At 40.2% G+C, this 27,695-nt stretch overlaps 1 protein-coding gene across 2 annotated transcripts in view; it reads right to left on the bottom strand.

Annotated features, from left to right (window-relative positions):
- The window catches only part of METTL8 (methyltransferase 8, tRNA N3-cytidine), a 70,354-nt gene extending 50,398 nt beyond the window's left edge, over positions 1–19,956 (bottom strand). For both annotated transcript variants that reach the window (XM_061435495.1, XM_061435496.1), the window contains exon 1: positions 19,821–19,956. The gene's annotated coding sequence lies outside the window, so the exon portion shown is untranslated. The remainder of the gene's footprint in view (positions 1–19,820) is intronic.
- Between the last annotated feature and the right edge of the window lie 7,739 nt (positions 19,957–27,695).

Here is a 27,695-nt window from a genome sequence, read left to right as displayed (position 1 = left end):
CCTGGGTTCCCTGACCCTACTGCTCTCCACCTGGGTGCCCTTTCCTAATAAAATCTCTTGCTTTGTCAGCACATGTGTCTCCTTGGACAATTCATTTCCGAGTGTTAGACAAGAGCCCAGTTTCGGGCCCTGGAAGGGGTCCCCCTTCCTGCAACAAATGGCGACTCTGGTGGGGACTCGTCTTCACTGAGACTGACATCCTGACCACTCGGGGTACTCAGGGGCCAGCTTGCCTGCCAATGGACCAGACTCAGCGGCCGCAACTGGGACCCTTTTGTCCGTGGTCTCCTCCTGACGTGGACAACTGGCCAGAGTGCCCCGACCAGTAAGGAACAAGAGACTTTATTGACCTCTCTCCCCTTCCCTCTCTCTTTCCTCTCCTTAACCCTTTCTATCCTTCCCTGTTTTTCTAGTCCCTGGGTCCTAGATGCAGGAATCTGGTCAAAGGGCCTCAACCTGAGCTGAGGATTGGAGACTGATCACCTCCTCTTGGCAGAGAACTCAGATTCTGGTTCTGGTCTGGTCTGATTTCTGGTAGGGCCGAGTTCCAGTCCTCCCTTCTCTGGAGGCCCAGGGTAAAGTCCCATAATGCCTGGGTATCTGCAGGTGGCAGGAGACGTCTGTAAGGCCACCCCTTTGGCCCCCTCTCCCACCTCCTCCCCCTTCTTCTTTCAACCTGGCTTCCTTTCCTCCCTTTGAAATCTTTGAAGACCCGAGATATTTTCCTTTACTCTGTTAGTACTTGGATCTGAAGTTCTGTGTCTCTATAGGAGGTTTTCTGAGAGACTATATTCTTGTATTTAAGGGAGTGTCTGATGAGGACTGCCAGGTTTGTATGTGTGTGTTTTATCTCTGTGTTCTGTGTTGTGATTTTTGATGGCCATTTTGCTTTGTCTGGTCACCATTTGGTTTAGACCTGCCGCCATTTTGTTAAAACTTGATTTTCTTTCCCTGTGCCTTGAGACCAGGGCTCTCAGAAACATTTATCTAGACCATCTCTTAACTCCTGAGACTGAGGAAAAAGGAAAAAAAGACTTTAAAAAATTTATTTCAACTGTTTTTTTAATAAACTAGTAAATTTTATATTGTAATAACTAATTCATGACTAAACTTAAAAGGGCCAGGAGGACCCCATGCCCGAAGGGCAGCGGCCAAGAGGAGTTACCCCACGTCCAAGGTCAGGGGCAGCGGCCGAGACTACCAGACTGTGACGGCGCAGAAACGGCCGAGAGGAACTACCCCGCGTCCGAGGTCGGGGGGGCGTCTGAGAGGAGATACCCAGCGTCCGAGGTCAGGGGCGGCAACAAGAGGAGTTACCTGCGTCCGAGGTCAGGGGTGGCGACGAGAGGAGTTACCCCGCGTCGGAGGTCAGGAGCCGTGGCTGGGAGGAGCTACCCCACGCCCCTAAGCCTGAGGCCAGAGGCAGTAGGCGGGAGGAGCTACCCCACGCCCCTAAGCCCAAGGCCAAGGGCGGCAGTGGGGAGGAGCAACCCCACGACCGAGGCCAGGGGTGGTGGCCAGGAGGACCAACTCCACATCCAAGGAGCCGTGGCTGCGCGGGTGCAGGAGGGCCTAGAGGAGCTATCCCACGTTGAAGGTCAGGAAGGGTGGCGGTGAGGAGATACCCCCTCATCCAAGGTAAGGATCAATGGCTGAGCTTTGCTGGAGCAGCCGTGAAGAGATACCCCACACCCAAGGTAAGAGAAACCCAAGTAAGAGGGTAGGTGTTGCAAGAGGGCATCAGAGGGCAAACACACTGAAACCATACTCACAGAAAACTAGTCAATCTAATCACACTAGGACCACAGCCTTGTCTAACTCAATGAAACTAAGCCATGCCTGTGGGGCACCCCAAGACGGGCGGGTCATGGTGGAGAGATCTGACAGAATGTGGTCCACTGGAGAAGGGAATGGCAAACCACTTCAGTACTCTTGCATTGAGAACCCCATGAACAGTATGAAAAGGCAAAATGATAGGATACTGAAAGAGAAACTCCCCAGGTCAGCAGGTGCCCAATATGCTACTGGAGATCAGTGGAGAAATAACTCCAGAAAGAATGAAGGGATGGAGCCAAAGCAAAAACAATACCCAGCTGTGGATGTCACTGGTGATAGAAGCAAGGTCTGATGCTGTAAAGAGCAATATTGCATAGGAACCTGGAATGTCAGGTCCATGAATCAAGGCAAATTGGAAGTGGTCAAACAAGAGATGGCAAGAGTGAATGTTGACATTCTAGAAATCAGCGAACTGAAATGGATTGGAATGGGTGAATTTAACTCAGATGACCATTATATCTACTACTGCGGTCAGGAATCCTCAGAAGAAATGGAGTGGCCATCACGGTCAACAAAAGAGTCCAAAATGCAGTACTTGGATGCGGTCTCAAAAACGACAGAATGATCTCTGTTCGTTTCCAAGGCAAACCATTCAATATCACAGTAATCCAAGTCTATGCCCCAACCAGTAATGCTGAAGAAGCTGAAGTTGAACGGTTCTATGAAGACCTACAAGACCTTTTAGAACTAACACCCAAAGAAGATGTCCTTTTCATTATAGGGGACTGGAATGCAAAAGTAGGAAGTCAAGAAACACCTGGGGTAACAGGCAAATTTGGCCTTGGAATACGGAATGAAGCAGGGCAAAGACTAATAGAGTTTGCCAAGAAAATCCACTGGTCATAGCAAACACCCTCTTCCAACAACACAAGAGAAGACTCTACACATGGACATCACCAGATGGTCAACACCAAAATCAGATTGATTATATTCTTTGCAGCCAAAGATGGAGAAGCTCTATACAGTCAGCAAAAACAAGACTGGGAGCTGACTGTGGCTCAGACCATGAACTCCTTATTGCCAAATTCAGACTTAAATTGAAGAAAGTAGGGAAAACCACTAGACCATTCAGGTATGACCTAAATCAAATTCCTTATGATTATACAGTGGAAGTGAGAAATAGATTTAAGGGCCTAGATCTGATAGATAGAGTGCCTGATGAACTATGGAATGAGGTTCGTGACATTGTACAGGAGACAGGGATCAAGACCATCCACATGGAAAAGAAATGCAAATAAGCAAAATGGCTGTCTGGGGAGGCCTTACAAATAGCTGTGAAAAGAAGCGAAGCGAAAAGCAAAGGAGAAAAGGAAAGATATAAACATCTGAATGCAGAGTTCCAAAGAATAGCTAGAAGAGATAAGAACGCCTTCTTCAGCGATCAATGCAAAGAAATAGAGGAAAACAACAGAATGGGAAAGACTAGGGATCTCTTCAAAAAAATCAGAGATACCAAAGGAACATTTCATGCAAAGATGAGCTTGATAAAGGACAGAAATGGTATGGACCTAACAGAAGCAGAAGATATTAAGAAGAGATGGCAAGAATACACAGAAGAACTGTACAAAAAAGATATTCATGACCCAGATAATCACGATGATGTGATCACTGACCGAGAGCCAGACATCCTGGAATGTGAAGTCAAGTGGGCCTTAGAAAGCATCACTACAAACAAAGCTAGTGGAAGTGATGGAATTCCAGTTGAGCTATTCCAAATCCTGAAAGATGATGCTGTGAAAGTGCTGCACTCAATATGCCAGCAAATGTGGAAAACTCAGCAGTGGCCACAGGACTGGAAAAGGTCAGTTTTCATTCCAATCCCAAAGAAAGGCAATGCCAAAGAATGCTCAAACTACCGCACAATTGCACTCATCTCACATGCTAGTAAAGTAATGCTCAAAATTCTCCAAGCCAGGCTTCAGCAATATGTAAACCGGGAACTTCCTGATGTTGAAGCTGGTTTTAGAAAAGGCAGAGGAACCAGAGATCAAATTGCCAACATCCACTGGATCATCGAAAAAGCAAGAGAGTTCCAGAAAAACATCTATTTCTGCTTTATTGACTATGCCAAAGCCTTTGACTGTGTGGATCAAAATAAACTGTGGAAAATTCTGAAAGAGATGGGAATACCAGAACACCTGATCTGCCTCTTGAGAAATTTGTATGCAGGTTAGGAAGCAACAATTAGAACTGGACGTGGAACAACAGACTGGTTCCAAATAGGAAAAGGAGTACGTCAAGGCTGATTATTGTCACCCTGTTTATTTAACTTCTATGCAGAGTACATCATGAGAAACGCTGGACTGGAAGAAACACAAGCTGGAATCAAGATTGCCAAGAAAAATATCAATAACCTCAGATATGCAGATGACACCACCCTTATGGCAGAAAGTGAAGAGGAACTCAAAAGCCTCTTGATGAAAGTGAAAGAGGAGAGTGAAAAAGTTGGCTTAAAGCTCAACATTCAGAAAACTAAGATCATGGCATCCGGTCCCACCACTTTATGGGAAATAGATGGGGAAACAGTGGAAACAGTGTCAGACTTTATTTTGGGGGGCTCCAAAATCACTGCAGATGGTGACTGCAGCCATGAAATTAAGACACTTACTCCTTGGAAGGAAAGTTATGACCAACCTAGATAGCATATTGAAAAGCAGAGACATTACTTTGCCAACAGAGGTCCATCTAGTCAAGGCTATGGTGTTTCCTGTGGTCATGTATGGATGTGAGAGTTGGACTGTGAAGAAGGCTGAGCACTGAAGAATTGATGCTTTTGAACTGTGGTGTTGGAGAAGACTCTTGAGAGTCCCTTGGACTGCAAGGAGATCCAACCAGTCCATTCTGAAGGAGATCAGCCCTGGGATTTCTTTGGAAGGAATGATGCTGAAGCTGAAACTCCAGTACTTTGGCCACCTCATGCGAAGAGTTGACTCATTGGAAAAGACTCTGATGCTGGGAGGGATTGGGGGCAGGAGGAGAAGGGGACGACAGAGGATGAGATGGCTGGATGGCATCGCTGACTCGATGGACGTGAGTCTCAGTGAACTCTGGGAGTTGGTGATGGACAGGGAGGCCTGGCGTGCTGGGATTCATGGGGTCGCAAAGAGTCGGACACAACTGAGCAACTGATCTGATCTGATCTGAAACTTAAAAAAATGAAGCTAGATCTTGCACTGTGTCTGTCTAAATATGTCTTGGCATGTCTTCATCTCTGGTTAATATTTTTGAGGTTAATTTGTAAAGGAGCTCTATTTAATTGGCTTAAAAAAAAGGTAAGCGCTTACAAATCAAATAATTCTAAATTAAACAATTAAACAATAAATTCCAGGTTCATGTAAACTAAAAAATATTCAGTATTAAATACCTGATACTGAATATTAGATAGACATGTCTATCTAATATAGACATGTCTTAGAGTAATTAGATCAGATCAGATCTAATTTTTATTAGAAATGACACAGCCATAAAAAAACTGGTTAGTGCCAACTAGGTCCAAGATGGCGGAGCTGACTTTCACTAGACCTTGAGCCTAGTATTTACGCCCATTGTGACATATCAACAAGCTAAATGATACACCCATCAACACTGACTAAATCTGACCAAATGTTCTAAATGCTTTTAATTGATCTTTTCGATAAAACTTCAAATCGAATTCTTTTGAAGTTCCTTTGACCTCTAGCTAACTTTGGGGTGCTTCAGAGGGTCCCTAAAACATCCCAAAGAGAGATATTAAACTGTGTTTATTTGGTTGGTTAAATTACATAAAAAAGATTATCAAATGAGTAATAAATCCTCTCATAATATATAGTAAAATTACTAATACACATATCCTAAAAATTATATGGAGTTCTTAACATTCTGATATGTCCTGATATTCTAACGAAAAACCTGATGACTTCACAAAAGTTAACAAAAGGACTGAATGAACCAGCAAATATGCTTATAACTTTTATGGTTTCTGTCTAAAAAAATTACGGGTTTAAATCTTCTGTTTTCCAGGAGTGGGAAAAACCTTCCTCTCAAACTAATTATGACAATACTTTGGTAAAATTATACATTACAAACAAAACAATTATATTTTCTCTCTTACTCCTCCAGAAATTAAAAACTCTTAGGTTTCCAGTAAGTTTATCAAATAAATTAAAAAGGTTATCTCACTAACAGATACAAAAATCTCAAGAAATTTTTAAGACCTTAAAAAAAAAAAAAAAATTCACTTAGATTTGTTAGGCAAAATCTTTGATAAGCCTTTGGTGTGAGTTTCCCAGCCCTGTTTTATTTTAAAAGTTCAGTCTGAGACTCTATAAATGTTTCAACAAAATAAAAAGTCTATGATCAGTTATGGTTATATAAACCATCGATCAAAATTAGTGAGAACAGACCTATTTTGCAAACAAACTAGCCTTAATTTGGTTATATTTAATAAAAATAAAAATAATTTTAGAGAGAAAAAAGTTTCAATAAATGTTAAATCCCAGTTTGTTAATAGAGGTCTGCATGTAATAAGACTCATTTCTTAGATAGTTTTTTGCTGTTTTGTAATATTAATGTAAAATTTAATTAAATTCTTAAAGAACACCCTAAGTTTATTTCTAAAGCTTATCTCAGTAATCTATCTTTGGATAAAGATCAGATGCCTCATGACCTGCAACCAGGACTAAAAAAAGACATAATTTAAGGGACTGTCTCCAACCTGGATAGAAAGACTTTTTTATCAGAAAAAACTACACTACACCAGGATGAGAGGACGACAACATCAGAGGTAGACAACTTGCCCAAGATGCTGGACCTGATTCATATGATCATTTATAATGTTTTCTTGACTGCTTAGACCTTTACGTATAAATCAAATACTTTTCTATCATAGGCCTGATCCTGTGCTAGTTTTAAAAATCAATCCAATTGTTGGGTTTGTGGCCAATTACCTGTGTCTAGTTCTGGGTTACCTTGGTAAATTTCTCTACTACAAGACTCTAACTGGTTAGCCCTGAAAAAATATACTTAAAAAACAATTATAGTCATATTCAGGTCACTGTGATATTACTAGATGAGATCTCCTCACCAGGCCAATTAATAATGCCTGCTCTGACTCTGGCCATAAATTTGAGCTTTTATCTATTACTCAAACTCAACGAAAACAACAAAAAAAAGTTTCAACAAAAGAAAAAAAATCTCCCACAATTATGAGATGGATTTATATAGATAACACCAGGCTATGGTAATTTAGGTTTAAAATCTCCTCTGTGTTAAAAACAATTAAATCATACTAAAGATAATCAGTCTGCTGCTGCTGCTGCTGCTAAGTCACTTCAGTCGTGTCCAACTCTGTGCGACCCCATAGACGGCAGCCTACCAGGCTCCCCCGTCCCTGGGATTCTCCAGGAAAGAATACTGGAGTGGGTTGCCATTTCCTTCTCCAATGCAGGAAAGTGAAAAGTGAAAGTGAAGTCGCTCAGACGTGTCCAATCCACAGCCCACAGCGACCCCATGGACTGCAGCCTACCAGCTAGTAACACTAAAAAACTGGTCTATGTGCCTTATAGATGGTGGTGCCAATATATAATTTCCCTGAAAGATAAAGATGCTACAGAGTAGACTAAGTCAGATGAGCTGAGATATACTGGGCTACATCTAATAAAAGTTCTTAAGTCTTACTTGTGACTTTACTAATACTGCTGGCTATGTTATTTATATTTCACCTGTTTTACAAAATTGCTGTTTCTTACACTGCCAAATGTGTGTCTGAGGCCTCTAATAAAATAATATATAGTCCCATATGAGATCGATAATGGTAACAGTGTAACTCTAGATATGAAAAAAAAACAACAAGCAGGAATATTTTCCTGGACCAAGAGGCTAATAAGACAGGTAGTCCATAAAATTTTGGATACTGTTGTATGGCCTAGTCTAGTAACACATTGAGTGGCCTGTCAACAAAATCTCTGCCAAACCTGAGGATGGACATTCTCAACACCATGAGATAAAATGGTCATAAAATGCCCCCGTCAAAATCATGGTCAAGTTTATGAACAAAAGGGGGCTCTGCCAACTAAAGACTGACACTTTCCATCTACATCTACAAAGATTAAATCATGGCCACTACAACTGGTGACTTTCAATGCCCCTAAAAAGAGTTCAGGGTAAAAATAAAAAATGAGGCACTCTGTGCTCTGGAAAAAACTGGCACAATAGGCCTTCAGATAGTTAGATCTTTTCAGGAAAAGATTTTACGAGTTCCAATTCTTATATCTTCTCATACCTAAAAAAACACTGACGTCATTAATGGTGACATCTGCTTTGGCTATTAAAAAAAATTTTAAATTAAAAGTCAAAATAAAATAGCTATGGTTCAGACATCCTGAGAAATAACTAGGTGACACTATGGGTGTAATTTCAGATTAGACGTTATATTGCTAAACACTTGAGTTTTCTGAGTTTTGTCAGGCTTAGATGCCACCATTCTCAAAACAATGTCTGCTAAAAGCTAGTAACTACAACCTTTTCCTATTCTAAAGGAGATCAGTCCTGGGTGTTCTTTGGAAGCAGTGATTCTAAAGCTGAAACTCCAGTACTTTGGCCACCTCATGCGAAGAGTTGACTCACTGGAAAAGACTCTGATGCTGGGAGGGATTGGGGGCAGGAGGAGAAGGGGACGACAGAGGATGAGATGGCTGAATGGCATCACCAACTCGATGCACATGAGTTTGGGTGAACTCCGGGAGTTGATGATGGACAGGGAGGCCTGGCGTGCTACAATTCATGGGGTTGCAAAGAGTCAGACACAACTGAGCAACTGAACTGAACTGAACAACCTTTTTTTTTTTTTGAACAACCTTTTTATAAAACTAGGTAACTGGCTACCTGGCTACAAGTCTCCCCGAAGTGCCAGGTCCAGACTGGGTTTCAGGCCTATTCTTCTAAAAAAAATTAAATTTATTTTGTCTATTAAAATTCCAGTTATCCCTCCTCCAGCTACTTCTAATTGGGTCTGTTACAACAAAATGGCAGACCAAGAGATTGAGATTTTAATCATACAAGGCTCAGATCTACGACTTGGAACTCAAAAACACTTCCAATTCAGTGTCTATTCTCCAAGCTGAGGCAGTCCTATGCCCCATTTTGACAGGAAGTTATCACAGTCATAGTTGCCTATTTCCCTAAATTAAAACTGAACAAGACTCTGTGGGGCTCTGGAGTAGAGATCTATTCTGTGTTCCCCATTTCTTATCTATAAGATATAGACTACATTCAGCCTCCTTCACCTTCCCTGAGTTCCAAAGGGTGGATTCAAACAATTGCTAATCAGAGAAGAGAGGGGATACAAAAACAGAAGAAAAACAATCAAATGGTGGTACAGCCTTGAGACAGGGTCCTGGTTCCTACACAAAAAAATATACATAACAATGTCTTTGAGTTCTACAAAACTAGAGCCCCCACCCACGTGAAAGATGGTAACCTCAGACTGAACACAAGATTCCTAGAACATAGCTCTGTTGCTTCACCACCAACCAATCAAAAAAAAAAAAAATCACAAACCCTGCAGCCCTCACCCCAAATGTTGCCTCCTCTTTCTGGGGACCAGTGATGAGCATCCTGTTAGGTTTCCTGTTTGGCCCCTTTCTATTTCATCTCTGAGAAGAGCCAACAGCTTCAAACTAAATTGCTGTTACTACAAGGGTAAAAGCTGGTTTCAAATGTAGAACACCCCAACTTACATCAGGTAGAGAAAGACTTCTGCTCTGCTAGACAGGCCTACGCCCATACACAGCAGAAAAAAGTTACAGGAAAAAGAGACTTCCGCCCCAGTTCCCAAAAAATATCTTAAATATAAAGCCTCTCAGGGGGGAGTTGTTAGGGGAAGCACACTGACTGAAACCGCCCACCCTGGCCAGGCACCATAGTATCCATTTGCATGAGTTGTTTTATGACAGGAGAGCCTGATCAGGAATACGGAACTAGTAAGCCACCACCAACCGTAAGAGTTCGGGAAAGGTCAAAAGGAGACACCGCGTGTCTGTCCACTTCCCAGAATCCCTCTCGCTAGCATCCTCTTGGCTGAGTGATGCGTGCACCACCAGAAAAGACTCTGAATTAGAATGATTGACCAAAGACCACCAGGAAACTAATCCCATCACCATAAAACCCGAGACTGCGAGCCACGCGGCAGAGCAGTTCTCCTGGGTTCCCTAACTCTACTGTTCTCCACCCGGGTGCCCTTTCCCGGTAAAATCTCTTGCTTTGTCAGCACATGTGTCTCCTCAGACAATTCACTTCCGAGTGTTAGACAAGAGCCCAGTTTCGGGCCCTGGAAGGGGTCCCCCTTCCTGCAACAGTATTACATATTTAGGGAATCAAAATAATTTGAAAAAAGATGCTAAGTCAGTCTGGAAATGAGTTGAACCTGTTACACTAAGGGCAGTATGAAGAAGCTACAATACAAATATACTGGAACTGAACTATTAAGAAATAGATGGTAGGAACCAGGTTTCTCACCAGGAGTGAAAGGTTACAGATAAGTGAGGGGAGAAAACTAGAATAATTCACATGGAGATGAATTAGAATTGGGAGTCATCAGTATGAATTCATATTTAGGTTAATCTAAATACAGATGTTACATACAGAACTATTTGGAGATTTGTGTATAAACATGGGTTAGCACATATATTTCCTTATTCTGCTAGTTCTGAAGCAACAAGCACACCAGGGACCCAGATCTTGGTTTCTAATACCATTCTCTAATAAAAGGAATCAGAGCTCCTTGGAGAAAATAGCTGATGCTGGGATTGGGGCAGGGAATATATAAAATGAGCCTGTAGCATGGTGCCAGAAAGTAATGAAGTGCTCAAACACAAACAAAAAAACAACCCACAACAAAAAGGATGTGTCAAAGGGAAACACAAGCCACCTGAAGGTGCTCCCAACGGCCAAAGCTGAAATATTTTTGAGCAACGAAATAATTTTGGCTTATAACCCAAGGTTTAAAATAAATACCCATGTGTTCATATTGATAGAAATGGTTGAATAAATGAATAAGTAAATGGGGAAGAAGAGAAAAACCTTCCAAGACTTTCAAAATAATTGATGTAGACATTCCACTCTCAAGGAGGTGGAACGTAACTCCTCATTCCTTAAATGTGGGCTATGCATAGTTACCTCCTCTAAAAAGCACAGTGTGGGATGTGGGGGAATAACTCTGCAGTGGAGAAACTTGACAACCACGACCTCAGTCAGGTGATCAAAGTTAACATCAACAATAAGTCAGGTTGATAGTGTGTGTGTATATATATATTCTTCATATGGGGCTTCCCCGGTGGCGCTAGTGGGAAAGAACCCGCCTGCCAATGCAGAAGTTTGATCTCTGGGTTGGGAAGATCCCTTGGGAAAGGGCATGGCAACCCACTTCAGTATTCTTGCCTGGAGAATGCCATGGGCAGAGGAAGGAGCCTGGCAGGCTACAGGCCATAGCATCTCAAAGAGTCAGACGTGATTGAAGTGACTTAGCACACACACATTCTTCACATTATATGATGAGAACAGCACTTTGCCTCCAATCTATTCTGAGAAAAACATCAGACAAAGCTCAATTGAGGAACACTGTACCAAATACCTGACCATATTCCCCCAAGCTGTCACAGTCATCGAAAACAAGTTGAATCTGAGAAACTGCCAGAGCCACAAGGTGCCTGAAGAGACATGATGACTAAATGTAATGTATCTTCAATGGGATCCTATGACAAAGAAGGATATTAGGTAAAAAGTTTTTAAAAACCTGAATAAACAATGGAAGCAGATAGAAGAATATCTGTTAAGACACAAAGAATCCCAAGTATCTTAGTAGGATGAGAGAAAAATTATCCAATGTTTGAAATAAAACAGACTGGAAGATACTGGAAAGAGATGAATTGCTAACAAACAAGTTTCAAGAAGCGGGAGGCAGGGAGGGGAAGTACACAGAAAACAAGCTACCCATGTAAGGTGTCAAGCACATTCTCATCTTCTGATGAGTGAGAACAGATGTTTGTAGTGGAAAGGCAGATTGTTAAGAGTGCCCTTTCCCAAAGCTCTCTTCTCTGTGAAGTAAGAGGCTACAAGGTATGGGACTTGAGAAAAGAAGGAACAGGAAAAAAAAAAAAAAGAGAGAGAAAGGAAACTAACAACACTCGAGTAAAGGATGTCAGCAACATAACTGGGCCATATGAAGTCTCCACTCAAATTATGATGATTTATTGTCTGCCTCCTGAGTACTCACTCCCCAATTCCAAGAGCTCATGGACTTGGCAAGAGCTCACGGACCTGGATCTACGAGTTTGCAGAGAAGCCACAGTGGACCTATCAAAGCCAGAGATGCACTGCACAACCTACACTAAGCCAATCAGTACATTCCAAATTTGAGGGCATTGAGGCTGGTTCAGATGTAGACTAAGTCTGGCCAACAGAGTGCATCTTTTAGGTCTAGTTCTAGAGCTTTTGGGACAAAGATGATTTCTCATACCTATTACACATAAAAGAGGAAGCATGAAGCCCTGGAGCTCTTGAAAGCTGTATTAGTCAGCTCAGGCTGCCTTAAAAAAATACCAGACTGATTGGTTTAAACAACAGAAATTCACTTTCTCACAGTTCTAGAAGCTAGAAGTCCAAGATCAAGGTGGCATCAGGGTTGATTTCTGGTGCGATCCTGTGTCTTGCTGTTTTTTTGCTGTGTCCTTACATGGCCTTCCATTTTGCACACTTGTGGAGAGATTTCAGATATCTCGAGTCTTCTTACAAGGACAGGGTTCTATTGGATTAGGGCTCTACCCTTATGACCTCAACTTTTATTTCCTCTGTAAAGGCCCTTTCTTCAAATAGAGTCACATGGCGGGTGTGGATCTTCAACATCTGATTTTGGGGGGAGGGGACACAATTCAGTAGATAACAAAAGCTATCTTGAAGCTATGTGGCCTAACGATGATGGCATGGTACAAATTTAGGATGAAGCCAACTCTGAAGAAGGAAAACTGGGAAAATTGAAAAAAGTTAGGTCCCACTGTTAGTTAGAGTAAGTTTCATTTGAAGCCAGTCCCACATCTGGCTTTTTCAGTTATTGAGCCAATATATTCCCTTAATTGTTTAGGGCAGTCTGAATTTTCTGTTATCTCCAACCAAAAGTAACCGAAATAATAGAGCAGTTGTGATTTCCTCTACCACCAGGTGGTCTGAGGGAAAATATTCAGTTTTACCTATATTATGGCCTGTCTAAGCTGGTAGTACAGAAAGCAGTGGTGATTTAGGATGTGGAATTGAGGGAGATTATAACTGAGGACCATAAAGTAAGTCCAAAATGACTGGAAATTTAAAAATAAAGAGGAGAGAGGAAGAAGGACTAGATGTGGCTGAAGTCTGGGTTGAACGGGAAACAAGGGGAAGCAAAGACAGACAGAAGGTCCTGGTTAGTAATTAGGCCTTCTGAGTCTGTTAACCGATATCACCTAGTAACAAAAACAGTAACACTGTAATGAGGAGATGGAAATATTGCTTTGAATGAGAGATTCTTATAGTGTGGGAGAACCACAAGGTCATGAACACCTAGGGGAAAAAAAAACTTTTTAGCATGGACAAAAAGCTGAAATACAGACTCCCATCCACTACCTCATTTTAATATTTAGCAGGTCATTATAACAAATCTCCATCCTTTGCTCCTCAAGATCAATCCCCACTAGACACATCTAAGATGCTATGACAATTTTTTTAATTGCGTATTATGATAACCCCAAAATAAAATCAATACAAGCAAATGTGTAAAAGCTACTTGATTTCAGGGCCTATATGTGCATTTATGATCTTGTTGCAACAAGCAACACAGATGGAAATGATGCATCTGAGTACACGGCACACTGTAAAAAGATTCTACAGTATTCAGAATTGAGACAAGTGGTAAGGGAATTAAGAAGATACAGAGCGCACACCGTACAGACAGGCTGAAGTCAAGAGAGCCTATGTGGTGGTGGTCAGTACCTTGTTTATAATGAGAGCTGCAATTTAGTTCTGTAAAACATCAGCAGTCACATTAAAATGTTGCTAATTTGAATTTTATTGGCTTTGTGGTTGTATCTGTGCTTATTTTGACTTTATAGTTGAATACGAGCTCTGCACAAGGAACTTATATCCAGATTTATGCAAGACCTCAACTCAGGGAGAATATTTTTCCTTTAAATGGAGGTTTATGTATTTTCAACACTGAGTAATATAGTATTAGAAGATTCTGTTCCAGAAAATTCTTCTCCCACTTCTCCTTAACAACAGAAATGCTCCAAGTCGGGCAGAATCACCTCAATTCTCCTTTGAAAACAATTTCAGATGATGAGAAAAAGGGTTTGGATTAAGTTGAATCCAGGCTCTGACACTTACTACCACATAACCTCTGACAGGATACTTAATTTTGTTAACCTCAATTTCCTCAGTAACATGTGACTAATAAGTTTACTGCAAAATATGAGAAGGTTAATCAATTGGAAAAGTAAATGGCAACCCATTCCAGTATTCTTGCCTGGGAAATCCCATGGACAGAGGAGCCTGGCAGGCTACAGTCCATGGGGTCGGGAAAGAGTTGCACACGACTTAGCAACTAAATAACAACATAGGAGGTGATGTATCTAGCATTTACGTAGCACACTGCTGGGTGCATGGTAAGTGCTCAATAGTTGATATTGCTGTTGCTACCATTAGTCTGGCTCTTCTTACAATCTCCATACAGCTTTATGAATACTAGAGGGTCAAGTCTTCCACTATGCTTACTATACAGCCCTAAAGTATCCCCAACTTCCCAAGAAAGTGAAAGACTAATTTATCAGTGAAGTGGGGTGGTGGTGGTGGTGGTTTAGTCGCTAAGTCGTGTCCGACTCTTGCGACCCCGTGGACTGTAGCCTGCCAGCCTCCTCTGTCTATTGGGATTCTCTAAGCAAGAATACTGGAGTGGGTTGCCAGTTCCTTCTCCAGGGGCTTCCCGACCCAGGAATCGAACCCCCAGGTCTCCTGCATTCCAGGCAGATTCTTTACCAACTGAGCTATGAGGGAAGCTAGCCATAGGGAAGTGGGGTAGTAGAGTAGAAAGTGCTGAACTGAGAAAAGAATAAGCCTCAAATTTAAACTATGGTCCAGTGAATCCATTAATTATGATTTTGGGGAAAGTCACATACTTTGCCTAAGGCTCATTTGTAAGATGGAGACAATTCCTAAGTCACAAAGTTTATACAAAGAACAGTAAAAACTACAATGTGTTTCACAAATGTAAAGTCAAATTACTATTCAGTGAATTCCAGAAACATTTCTAATGGGCAACCCTTAAAGCCTGAAAAGGAAAGAAAAAATAACAAATTAACGAATTACGAACACCATTCCCACTTCCCACTGTGAAGCAGTCAAGGTATTGAGGTGATCCATTAGGACAAAAAGACCAACGGAAAGTAGCAATCAAGCCTTTTACTTACCATAACAATGCAAGCAAGAGGAAAAAGAGGCCCTAGCTTCCTTCCCAGTGTTCCATTCTCCTAGTGGAATGGCATTAGGGAAGGATCAAGTGGATGCAACACGATGGGAAAAACTGTCTCACCGCCCAGGACCCCTGAAAAACAGACTAATGCCTTTTTATGGGCCCATGGACAGTGAGGGGGTGGGTTAGGAAGAGGGAAAGAGCCAAAGTGTCTCCTCTGAGGCTCCCACTAAGGAGTCCTCTGAATGCAGGCATCTGGTCTAGGAATTGTCAAATGAAAAAAACTAAAACAATTCAGTAATGAGATTGATGTCTTTTTTCAAGGGAAAATCATACATGGATTGGGGGGTACGGTGTCTCACAAGCAGTGGAGCACTCTTCCCAAGTTGTTCTGGGGAAGGGCTGGTTTTATAGTACATTAGAAGAGGCAATATGGAAACAGGGCATGATTGCCCAGGAGGTCAGGGATTTTGTTATAAGGCTAGCAGGGCCTGTTTTCTAGTGTACAGCAAGCTAGCTAAAATTCAATTCAGTTCAGTTCACTCAGCCGTGTCTGACTCTTTGCGACCCCATGGACTGCAGCACATCAGGCTTCCCTGTCCATCACCAACTCCTGGAGCTTGCTCAAACTCATGTCCATCGAGTTGATGCCATCCAACCATCTCATCCTCTGTCGTCCCCTTCTCCTCCTGCCTTCAACCTTGCCCAGCATCAGGGTCTTTTCCAATGAATCCGTTCTTTGAATCAGGTGGCCAAAGTATTCAGCTTCAGCATTAGTCCTTCCAAACAATATTCAGGACTGATTTCTTTTAGGATTGACTGGTTTGATCTCCGTGCTGTCCAAGGGACTCTCAAGAGTCTTCTCCAACACTACAGTTTAAAAGCATCAATTCTTTGGCTTTCAGCTTTCTTTATAGTCCAGCTCTCAAATCCATACATGACTACTGGAAAAACCATAGCCTTGACTCGAGGGACCTTTGTCGGCAAGCTAAAATTAGGTTGGCGGATTGTGACTGGAGTATGTTAAGTTTCCTCAACAGGTGTTTCCTATAAGTGTTGGCTGACTAAGGTTTAGAAACGTGACCTTAACTAGGCCACTGAAGCAACATCCATTTCGTGAGTCCCCATATATGAATCAACTTTATCAGAATGCAGATGTACGTAAGACAATGGCCACACACAGGAGGTGAGTCCCGGGACAGAGGGAAGGAGGTCTTGACTGAAATCCCTCCAGAAAATGGCAATGCACTGGTTGTGTACTGATTCTGGTGTGCACACTGGTATGTACCAATTCTTTCAATGAGGCCTTGCAGGAAAAGACTTATAATTGCTTACAGTCAGGTCTGAAAGATCACACATCCAATTCCAACCTAGAGCCAGACTCCTCACCCACCCAAAGGCAAAAAAAAAGAATACAGGCATTCTTTACTTAACATATAATAAACTTATTCCAAGAAATTACATATAAACAAAAACATCAATACAGGGACTTCTCTGGCAGGTCAATGATTAAGATTCCATGCTGTCAATGCAGGGGGTGTGGGTTTGATCCCTGGTCAGGGAAGTAAGATCCCACATGCCAGCAGGGTGCAGCCAAAAAAAAAAACCCAAAAAAAACAATACACTTAAGAATTATTAAAACAAATAGCCCATGAATAATAATGCCACAGCAAGTTGCTTAAGAATAATTGAGAATGTTAATTATGGTCTTAACTTTCAAGGACCACAACATGTAGAGAAACCTCAGTAATCTTCAATATACAAAAGGTCTTATTTCTTAGACCATCTACAAGTCAGATGTTATGAGCTCAGAATCACATTTTCTACAGAAGCATTTTAATTGATGATTAAGATACTAGGTTAGACTACACATGCTTTTGAAATCCATAATGTAGATGAAACGAAATTTGTTTATTTTAAATGATCTTAGGAAACTGGCAAATTCCAAATTCCATTTTCCCAAACAGCTGAAACATTGCCAATCCATAATGCCTGGGGCAACGGAATCTTATTTAATACAGAAAAACTGATTAAATGATTCTTTTACAACAACGACAACAGCAAACACATAAAACCTGTCAACCATCTCTTTGACACCTGATAACATAAGGCATATCTACAAAGTTATGTTGCTTAACTAAAAATTACACCTCTACATCAAAATAAAGGTTGTCCTTTCAAATAAATCATGTTAAGAGATTACTATTTATTCCAATAACAGTAAAATATCTTTGAAACATTATTTTCAGATAACGTCCTCATAGCAAGCTAATTAATTCTTTTTCATCTTTTCAGTGGTGGTAATTTTTTTTTAAAGAATATATATCCTTTGTTGTCTTTAGAGTAAATTGTTCTTGTTGTCATAAATGTATAGATTTCCACCATAACCAGCTTGGAAGGATCATATTCATTAGCATATAGTTTCTGGGAAGTTCTGTTCCCTTAAACAGTCTTCAACAGTCATACCTCATAAATCACATAGTCCACACTATACTACCACAAATGATAGTATCCTTTCTGTTTATTCTGTTTTGAGAAGCCAAAACTATCTGGAAATGTTGAGCTAGATTTAGGGTTTTTTAAAATTGATAATCAAAACAAAATATACAGGGGAAAAGATCCTTCTTCCAATTGTAACAAAAAAATATGAAATATCTAGGAATAAATTTATCCAGAAATATACAGGACTGATAAGAAGAAAGTTATACAACTCTACAGAGGGGCATGGAAGATAATTAAAAGGAAGACAGTGGGTTTTGGAACTGAATACTCAATATTGTGAAAAATGTAAATTCTGGTCAAAATTAAAGTAATTCCAATCAACGTTCCAAAAATGTTTGGGGAACCTGAACAAACAATTTAAACTTCATCTCGAAGAACAGACACATAGGAAGAATCAGGAAAATACTGGAGGGAAAATGAGTGTTGTTGATTGTAGTGGGGTAGGGTTAGGGAGGATGGGAGGAGTCCTTGTCCTTTCAGACATTACAAAACTCTACAAAGCAAAATGTCCTGGCCATGTCTATAGTGCCAGGATACACAGTCAAAGCACTGGAAGAGAACAGAAAGTCCAAAAATTAGTCAGAATTTGTTGTTCAGTTGCCAAGTCACATCTGACTCTTTGAGACCCCACGGACTGCAGAACGCCAGGCTTCCCTCTCCCTATATACAAGAATTCCATTTCTAATAAAGCTAGTATTTCAAATCAGTAGGTTAAGGTTGGACTATTCAAAAAAGTACATTAAGAAAAGGGGCTACCTGGGCTTCCCTGGTGACTCAGATGGTAAAGAATCTGCTTGCAGTTCAGGAGACTAAGGGACTGAAGCAGGAAGATCCTTTGGAGAAGCAAATGGCTACCTACTTCAGTATCCTTGCCTAGGAAACCCCATGGACAGAGGAGACTGGTGGGCTACAGTCCATGGGATCACAAAAAGTCAGACACAACTGAGTGACTAACACACACACCCACACATTTAGAAAAAATAAAGTTATATCCTTACTCCATCAATACCAAAATCAATTTCAGATGAATTAGAGTGTTCAATGTAAAAATACTTAATAGACCTAGAAAAAATATATGTGAATACTTACTAAAAAGTAGGGTAGAAAAGACTCTTTTAAACATGACACCAAAGCCAACATAAAGTGTAAAAGAAAAAAGACTAATTGATTGCTTATAAGAATAACATACTATGCAAGACATTTGTGGTTATAAATATAAAATGTTACAATGTGTTAATATGATTAATATGTAAGGAATGTTTAGAAAATAATTAAAAATGACCTCTGTAGAAAATGTGCTAATACCATCAATAAGTATTCACAAAAGAAATGCAAATGGCCACTAAAAATGTTAATTTTTGACACTTAAAAATGTTCATCACTAATAAATATTAATACCTTCTGGGGATGCTTTTGACTGCAAGTAACAGAAGACACTATTCAAACTGGCTCAGATAATAAGAGAATATTCTCTCTCTTAACTCTAAGTCCAGAGGTTCGGCAAGTTCTAGGTATGGCTTCAGTTCTATAATATCATCAAGGACCCAGGCTCATCTCATTTCTCCATCTTGCTCTAAACAGCATCACCTTCATTCTAAGGCTGGTTGGCTTTGTCAATTACAAAATAGTTGCAGTGGTTCCAGGCATCACACTGGCATGGCAATATCCACAGGAAGAAAAGGACCATCTCTTTCTTATGTCTCTTTTTAGCAATGAAGAAACTTTTTCACAAGCTCTTAGACAGACTTGCTCTCAGATTTCACTGGCCAGAACTGGGTCACAGACTATCTCTAAACCAGTCTCAGGTAAGAGAAAGAGTTCCTATGACTGGTATCTTAGACCAGAGGTTCTCAGAATGTGGTCCTCAGATCCCTAGGGACTCCCAAGACACTTTAAGGGGGTCTGCAAAAAGTCAGAAATATTTTCATAATACCATCAACATGTTATTTGCATTTTTTACTGTGGTGACATTTGCACTAACGGTGTATAGGCAATGAGATAAAACTTCTAGTACCTTGGTCAGAATCAAGGGAATAGCACCAAACTTTAGGGGAGGGCATCCCTGGGTTGGGAAGATCCCCTGGAGACGGAAATGGCAACCCACTCCAGTACTCTTGCCTGGAAAATCCCATGGATGGAGGAGGCTGGTGGGCTACAATTCATGGGGTCGAAAAGAGTCGGACACGACTGAGCGACTTCACTTTCACTTTCATGCCTTCTTCACCAACCATACATTTGAAGAAAAAAACCCAAAAGGCCAATTTTACTTAAGCGTATCCTTGATGAAGCAATAAAGACTGTTTTCATGGAACACCATTTTTACTTTGGCATTTTCTCAGAAACAAAGTAACCTGTCAAGAAAACAATGGACAGCATTTGTTGCCACTGATAAAATTCAAACTTTCAAGCAAAAATTAGAATTTTGTAAACCCTATGTCCACCACTGTGAGCTTAAGAGCTTACTGACACTTAAAACACTGTTCTTATAAGAATAAAGTATTTTTGATATTGTATAATGAAACATGTCAACATTTGGAAGACCTGCACAACACAGTGAACCAGTATTTTCCAGATGGCCAATATATGATGTCACAAAAACATGCAGATCCAAGGTGCAAGGCAGACCATGGATTTTAATGTAACAGAGTATTAAGGATTTATCACAGCATTATAGTGCAAAGTTGCAAACAATCCAAATACTCATCTTTAGAGGGCTGACCTATGTACTTAAAATGTTGGTAAAAACCTAAATTTGTTGATATAGAAAGAAGTACATGACTTATTAGGTAGGACTAAAAAGGTACAAAAGAGTACCTATGGTATATCTCTTTAAAAAATTAATATATATATGTTAATCAATGTGTGTGTGTATATATATGTATACACACACACACCCCCCAATACATACACATATGTATGCACAGAAAAAGTCTGGAAGAGTTAACAGGAGTTCCCTCTGATTGAAAGGCTCAAGGATATCCTTACATTTTCCTAATATCTCTAAATATTCTTTTCAAGAAAACTCAAAGTACTTTTATAATCAGAATAAAAAAATATTTTTAAAACCATTAAGTATATATATGGGTTTCTCTCATAGTTCAGTTGGTAAAGAATCCGCCTGCAATGCAGGAGACCCCAGTAAGTTTCCTGGGTCGGGACGATCCCCTGGAGAAGGGATAGGCTACCCACTCCAGTATTCTTGGGCTCAGCTGGTAAAGAATCGCCTGCAATGCAGGAGACCTGGGTTCGATCCCTGGGCTGGGAAGATCCCTAGGAGAAGGGAAAGGCTACCCACTCCATTATTCTGGCCTGGAGAATTCCATGGACTATACAGTCCATGGGGTTGCAAAAAGTCGTACACAACTGAGCAACTTTCACTTTCACTTTCAAGTATATACATTCTATGTACTATCCACTCTTGGGAAGGAAGAGGAGAAAAGATGATATGGGCAGTGAGGTAACACTAAAAAGTTAACAAATTTTCTGATGGTCACCCATTTCCATGGAGGAAAAAAAGATGCCACGGACTCTGTAAGAGTTTGGTTAGAGGGACCCTGACAGGATGCTGTAGCTGACTGGATTCAGGACCCAAATACCTTAGGGTCAAAGGAGTCCAGGGAAAGGTTACTTTTTAAAAACCCCAACTTGTTAGACAGGGTGAGGCAGATAATTACAGATGCTGAGAAGGTGAGGCAAAAAACCTGCAAAGAGAAGTTTTGAAATGACAAACAGTAGCAGGAGGAGGTGCCAATCAAACAAATAACCCACTTAGAATGTCAAATTCCAATTATCCAGAAACTTCCTATTCACCAACTAGGGCAGGTACTTCCTACATTGCTGTGTGACATTATGGCGGCTGTCTCTTTCCATTCGGTAACTGTGTTTCTGATGTGCTAGAACCTCTTCATTTGTAGTGCTTGTTAATCATCACACAGATGGCTCCAGTCAGGTCTGCCCAGCCTAGCTTCTGGGAAAGCTTGTGCACCCTCTGCTGGTCAGCTCCACATCAGGACAAGAAGGTCTCTGTAGGAGAAGACTTCCTAAATCACAGGGACACACTTTTGTGTTCTCTACATAGCCAATTTCAGCGAAGAGTTTGGAAATCATATCCTCAAACTGCCACCTTAAAGAGACAACTCCAGATTAAAATAATGCCTTCCTTTGTTAGACCAAAGAAAAACATCATAAAAACGAAAGTCCTGTGAGAAAATATACCATCTAAAGCATTTTAAAATCAAATGATTTCAGTTTATTACGTAATAAGTAAAGGTATATAGATGACCGCCAACACTTAATATGACTATCAAGCTCCATTAGAGTTGAACTCTGGTTGAAAACCTGAGATTATTATAACAAATAATACTTGTACAGGGTTTACAACTTACAGAAGCTCTCACATTCATTTTCACACCTAATCCTTACAACAATTCTATAAGCTACGAAGGAAGGCAGGACGCATTCCTGTTATCACTGTTTTACAGATGGGAAGAGAGGCTCAAAGGGATTAATGAGCTGCCTTGATTACACAGCTACAAGAACCCACACTCCAAGTCAGTCTCCTGATTCCAAATTCTATGTTCTACTCAAAATTCTATTCTACCTGAACTGCTGATCTACAAGGGGTTTTCTAAAGAGTTGGTATGTATTCTACGCAGAGAAGTAAAAGGCCTAAAAACATGTTTCTATAATACATTCATTCCATTTTGTTTCAAATATTACCAAAATTTTAGGTGCCAAAGCCTAAATCTAAGGGGTTTGTGCTGTGGGCAGTGCTTTGTAAATAACACCAGTTTAACAAGGGAAATGGATATTTTAATAAGGAATCTTACCATCTTGATGATTTCCCCTTTACAAACAAAACTATGAATACTGTTTTGTCGGAATGCCAAGCTAAAACTCAGTATGCTGATGGATACTCAGTGAAATTCAGCTATAATCAGAAATCCCCCAAACTGGAAAGTAAAGAAGTAATGATATTAATAAATGTACTCAAACAATTATATAGTGCTGAATGTGTATGGTATTATTCTAAGTGCTTTACATACATTAACTCATTTAGTCCTCTGAAGAATCTAACAGATGAGTAAACTGAGGCACATAGAGATTAAGTAATTCTAGTTAATTAGGGTAACCAGGTTCAGATCTGAACCCAGGCAGACTGGTACCTGAGCTCATCTTCTTAATCACTAAAGCAATGCTGCCTCTATTCAGTGGTATCTACCATAGTCCTGTTGCATTTTTAAAGTAAACTTTCAATTTTAGAACGGTTTTCAATTTATAGAAAAGTTTCAGATAGTACAAAGAATTCCCATATAGCTGACATAGTTTCCCCTATTATTAAAATCTTACATTAGTACAGTATATTTGTTACCATTAACAAGTCAATATTAATACATAATTATGAACTTAAGTTCATAACGTATTCAGATTTCCTTCATTTCACCCTAAAGCCCTTTTTCCCTTCCAGGTTACCATCCACGACACCACGTGACACTTTGTCAGCTGGTCTCCTTAGTCCCCTCTTTGGCTCTAAAAGTTTCTCACACTTTCTTTGTTTTTGAAAACCTTGACAGTTTTGAGAAGTATTGATCAGTTTATCTTTAGAATGCCTCCCAGTTATCTTTAGAAAAACATCATCAGATATTTTTCCTCATGATTAGACTGAGGTTATGGGCACGAAGAGCCGGACACTTACTGAGCAACTTCACTTTCACTTTCATGCATTGGAGAAGGAAATGGCAACCCACTCCTCTGTTCTTGCCTGGAGAATCCCAGGGACAGAGAAGCCGGGTAGGCTGCCGTCTACAGGGTCGCACAGAGTCGGACATGACTGAAGTGACAGCAGCAGCAGCACAGGCTTTAGGGAGGAAAAAGTGTCATTCTTATCACATCATATCAAGGGTGCATGATATGAACATGACTTACCACTGCTGATGTTAACCTTGATAAAGTGGTGAGTTAGTGACTGGCAGGTTTCTACTGTAAAGTTACTTCCCCCACTTTCCATACCATACTCTTAGGCAGGAAGTTACTATGCACAGCCAACCTTTAAGGAGGAGAGAGTTATGCTCCACCTTCTTAAGGGTGGAGTGTCTACATAAGTTATTTGGAAATGTTTTGCACAGATTTGTTTCTTCTTCCCCATTTACTTAATTCAACCACTTGTTTATATCAGTATGGACTCACAGATATTTACTTTTAAACTTTGGGTTATAACCCAATACTATTTAATTTTGTTGTTCAAACTTTCCTGCTGTGGCCATTAAAAACCTCTTTCAATCGCCTCCTATATCCTTTTGACACATTCTCATCAATGTGTTTTTGAGCATCTCCTTACTTTCTGGCACTACAAGATGCTGCAGACTCCTGCATACTCCTTGACCCAGGCCTAGAATCAGCCCTTTCTCTACAGAGTGTTTGTTCCTTTTATTGGAGAATGGTCTGGGCGCTGGGTGTGCCCTTTACTCTTAAGCTGTCCTCACTTCTGGGCCCTCTCAACTGACAAAGCAAGGAAATATATGTGTGTATACCACACCATGCATATGCAAATATCTTTATCTACAAATGTTTCCATATATATCCATCTGTATCTACAGTTAAGCTAAACTAGAGCTTATACTTATGTCTCCGACTCTAATCCATTACCACCTGATCATACTAGCCTTCCACTCTTGGTTGTCTCTAATCGCCCACACCAACAGTAAGAAATCCGGCAGCCATCATCCACCAATTATTAATTGTTCAATTCCAGTACACATATGAACAGAATTATTAACCCATATCGGTGGGAAACTTTTATCGACTAGAGGACAGTTCCTACTGCTTTTAGTCTCACAGTCTCAAAGTTACTTAGGTCAGCACCTTTCCCGGACCCCTTTCAGTAGGCCACTGCATACTTTTGTAATACAGTTAGATTATTTTGTCTGAATCTGCATTATATCCTGGAACCCCCTCTTCCTCTTGTTTTTAAAATTTTGCATACATTAAACTTTACTCTTTGTGCTGTAAAACTATGTTGTTGTTGCTGTTTAATTGCTAAGTCATGTCCGACTCTTTTGTGATTCTGTGGACTGTAGCCTGCCAGGCTCCTCTGTCCGTGGAATTCTCCAGGCAAGAACACTGGAGTGGGTAGCCATTTCCCTCTCTAAGAGATCTTTCCAACCCAGGGATCGAACCTGCATCTCCTGCAGTGGCAGGTGTATTCAGTAATGCTGAGCTACCAGGGAAGCCCACTGTTAAGCTATACGAGTTTTACTAAATGCATAGTGTGGGACTTCCCTGGCAGTCCACTAGTTAAGACTCCACACTCCCACTGCAGGGGGCACAGGTTCAATTCCTAGTCAAGGAACTAAGATCCTGCCAGCCATGTGCAGCACAACTGGAAAAAAAGAAATATATAGTGTTATGTATCCACCATTACAGTACCATACGAAATCTCCACCCTAAAAAAATCCTCTGTGCTACTTAATCAAAACTTTCTCCTCCCTAAACTCTCCATAACAATGTGTTCATATTTATAAATTTATGTGATTCTCATTCCAATCCTGTTTCCACTTAGCAGATGATTGAAGGAAATTCAGAAAGAGTAAGTGGCTTGGTCAAGCTTTCAGCAACTGATGCTGCTGGTGCTGCAACTCGTGCCTTCTGACCCTTCTGTGAGGCTTTCTACCGTACAACACTACGTCCTTGTTTTCAGCAAGGAGGGGCATGATTATGCACAGAGACAAGAAGAGAAGACTGAAACGGTGGTAGGTGATCACATTTCACATTAATGGAAGCTTTTTACACTAAAAATATGAGGAAGTGGAATTCTAGTTCTGGTAATTTGGTGAACCTGATACCTCCAAAATCTTTCTGCTATAAAATATTCCTAAAAGGCTGGACAAGTACTTTAAATACACCAGTAAACCAGCTAGATAGAAAGAGAAACCCTCAGAGCCAGCAAAGGTCCAAGGAGCCGAGCGAGTAATGAAGCCAGTAGTTGCCCAACTCCCACAGTTTTTAAAAAACAAAATACATCACAAACACTTATCTAAACCCAAGTTTGGTTTGACATTAGAAAATATATTCATGTAATTATCACATTATCAGACTAAAGGGAAAAACTATATCACCTCAGCAGTTACAGAGAAAGTTTTTGACAAAATTCAATACGCATTCATATTTTTAAAAAAATGAACAAGAGTTTTAGCAAATATGGAATGGATGAGAATTTCATTAACCTAACAAAAGGCACCTATCAAAACCGTATGATGTCATCCTTAATGGTGAAATATTAGAAGTATTCCATTTATAAACATGAATAAGACAAGGAGGTCCACTATCACTGGTTCTACTCAACACTGCACTGTAGGTCCTGGCCAACACAGCAAAAAAAAGAAAAAAAAGAGGAAAGAAGGTAAAAGAATTGAGAAGGAAGTAACAAAACTGTCACAGTTTCCAGAAGACATGATTGGCTATGTAGAAAAATCCCCCAAACCTTACAAATGACAATTATTGCTATTAAAGATAAATATTGGCAAGCAAAAGATCAATATATAAGAACAATGTTGCTAAATATAAGATCAATATACAGACAACTGCATGTTTATATACTATCAAATATTTAGTTAGAAAATCTAAACTTAAAAATATACCATTTATAACACTGACCAAAAATACACTGTACTTAGAAAGTTGCAAATTATGCAATTCAGTAAAAAAATATTATAAAATTTCATTAGTGAAAGTCACTCAGTGGTGTCCAACTCTTTGTGACCCCATGGACTATACAGTCCAAGCAATTCTCCAGGCCAGAATACTGGAGTAGGTAGCCTTTCCCTTCTCCAGGGGATCTTCCCAACCCAGGGATCAAACCCAGGTCTCCCACATCGTGGGCAGATTCTTTACCAGCTAAGCCACAAGGGAAGCCCAAAAATGTTGGAGTGGGTAGCCCATCCCTTCATCCAGGGGATCCTCCCGACCCAGGAATCAAACAGGGGTATCCTGCACTGCAGGTGGGTTCTTTACGAAGTGAGCTAAGACACTAAAAAAGATCCAAATAAATGGAGAGATATACTGTTTTCAGAGATAGGATAATTTGATATGTGGTAAAGATGTCAGTTCTCCTCAAATTGACAGGTGGATTTAATATCATCCCAACCAAAATTTCAATAAGGTTTCTGTAGAACTTAAATGGATTTAAAAATGTATATGAAAGGGCAAGTGCAAATGGTAAAAAAAAAAAAAGAAAAGAAAGAAAAGTAACACCCTCCTAAAGAAAAGCAATAGAGGTCTTGCTCTACTAGCTTGAAAGCCTTATTATAAAAGTGGTCAGGTATTCATTAACCTGGGGATAGAAAAACAGACCAGAAAATAGAGCCCAGAAATTGACTATGAATGTAAACCTGATAAACAGAGTTAGCACTACAGATTTGTAAAGAAATGAGGACCCCCTTTGATAAATGATACTGACAAGTAGTTATCAGTGTTATTAAAAAAAAAACAGACAATAAATGGGTGTTAGTTAAGGTGCTTAGTTTGGGGTAATTTGCTACGTAGCAATAGAAAATGAACACCTTTAATGTGTGGACCAAAAGACAGGTTTAAGGTCTATAGCAGCACTTTTCTAGGAACAAAAAGCCCAAAAGAAACAAAAGCCCAGTCAGTAGAAAATGGATAAATAAACTGTAGAAAATTCACACAATTAACTACTATATAGTAGTAAAAATAAATGAAATTAACCCACAGGTACTTTGTCAAGTATAATGTTGAAGAAGAAAAAAAGACAACCTGTATAAGAGTACATATATGCACTATGATTCAATTTACATGATGCTCAAAAACATTCAAACCTTAATGTTTTATTTATATTAAGAGAAAAGAGGGATCCAACAACCAGGATTGGCAC

Source organism: Bos javanicus, chromosome 2 (genome assembly GCF_032452875.1).
Source record: "Bos javanicus breed banteng chromosome 2, ARS-OSU_banteng_1.0, whole genome shotgun sequence".
Taxonomy (NCBI): domain Eukaryota; kingdom Metazoa; phylum Chordata; class Mammalia; order Artiodactyla; family Bovidae; genus Bos; species Bos javanicus.
The sequence above is the reverse complement of the archived record's forward strand: the minus strand, read 5'-3'. Positions and strand labels throughout refer to the sequence as shown.